Below are 1,631 nucleotides of genomic sequence, written 5' to 3' on the forward strand. Positions count from 1 at the left end.
TTTTTACATCCACCTGCAAGTGCAGATAGGGCATTGGTTTAACATCTCATCTGAAAAACAGCATCTCTGACAGTGCAGCACTCCCTCAGCACTTCACTGGAGTGTCAGCCGAGATTTTGTGCTCAAGTCTCTGCAGTGGGGTTTGAACTCATAAACTTCTGACTTAGAGTTCTGACCACTGAGTCAGAGCTATGTTGAAATACTGACATTGAGTCACATTGCAATAGTGTGAAGTCGGAGTAAAGACACTGGCTCCTCCAACGGTTGCAAATGATTTTCCAAAATTTGAGTCATCCTTAAGTTGATGACTTTAAAGCACAGCTGTATTGCACGAAAGGCAGATCGTATCAACACAGAAAGTGCAATGTAACTGTGTTAGAACAGGCAGGAAAGTTTGATATGTTTTTGGCAAGAAAGTTGAAGTGTCCTGAGTCACATCAAACTTTGGTGTTATGTAGCAGGGTTCAATGATGAATGTTGTTGAGACTTCCAGAATGAAAAGGCAGAATATACATGCAAAAGAATGACATCACTTTCAAGATAAACTATTTGATAAGTGCAGAGAAACTTCTGTCCAGATGTGGCATTGGTGGTTCAGTGGTAGAATTCTCACCTGCCACGCGGGAGGCCTGGGTTCGATTCCCGGCCAATGCAAGCACTGTATTTTTATTGCCATTTGTATTCTTCCTATACTGCTTCTTTGATTCCCCTCTCACCACCCCCGCCCCCACCATTATGTTTGCGAGCTTGCTGCTACAACTTTTCAACATCTGCTCAGTGTGACCTTTTTATTTTATCTCAGTTCAGCACTTAGAAAGCTACAAACACAGAGTGCTCTTAAAACAGGAGGCTCGTCCTTTGACGCGGCAGGAAAGTGCGAGAAACAGGAGGCATCTTTCATTTTTAATTCACTTTACTCTTGTCAGAATATTAACTATAAAATGCTCTGGAACTCTCAGAGAGTTTTAGTGCTCAAAAGGCAATATCAGTGAATGATTAGCTATTTGGTTTTGAGGTTTCTGTTCCTTTTCTTTTCTTCCAAGTTTTTGATCATTTGCTCCTTTTTTCTTCTGTTTCTTTGTTGTTTTCAATATCGTTCTTTCAGCAATTTTCCCCGAACTCTTCTTCAGTTTTTTTTCATTTTGAATTGCATTAATTTTATTTACTTCCATTTGATAGCTGAAGGTTTATTGTAATCGTTAACGGATAGCTTGAGGGTGCATTCAGACTGTAACTGTAGCATCAGTACAAAGTAGTTTCACTTCACACTGTGAAAATGCAGCCCAAATCTGGAGCCAGGGCCCAAACTGACACTGGAATGAAGCAGAGTCACACTCCCTGGAGCAGGGAGTCTCAATTTGCTTTGTTTCGGAGTCAGCTCAGGCCTTCGCACCTGATTAACTGCACAACGCGGGGAGAAAGCATACACACCAATGTCAAAAATGAGAAAATGCTGTCCAGTAGCTTTAAAAAAACCTACATAACCTCAAAAAGGCTGGCAAATTCCAAATATTAATGACATTGTATGAAAAGAAATAGTTGTACTTCCTGTGTATTGGAAAGAAAAAAACAGAAGTACATGGAAACTTGAAGAGACATAAGAAAAGCTGTGACACACAATTTATGTTCGA

At 40.3% G+C, this 1,631-nt stretch overlaps 1 non-coding gene across 1 annotated transcript; it reads left to right on the plus strand.

Annotated features, from left to right (window-relative positions):
- Nucleotides 1-583: 583 nt before the first annotated feature.
- Nucleotides 584-654, plus strand: trnag-gcc (transfer RNA glycine (anticodon GCC)). The gene has a single exon. It is a non-coding gene; the product is annotated as a tRNA-Gly (tRNA).
- The last annotated feature ends 977 nt before the right edge of the window (nucleotides 655-1,631 follow it).

The sequence above is a fragment of the Heptranchias perlo genome, chromosome 1, assembly GCF_035084215.1.
Source record: "Heptranchias perlo isolate sHepPer1 chromosome 1, sHepPer1.hap1, whole genome shotgun sequence".
Classification (NCBI taxonomy): domain Eukaryota; kingdom Metazoa; phylum Chordata; class Chondrichthyes; order Hexanchiformes; family Hexanchidae; genus Heptranchias; species Heptranchias perlo.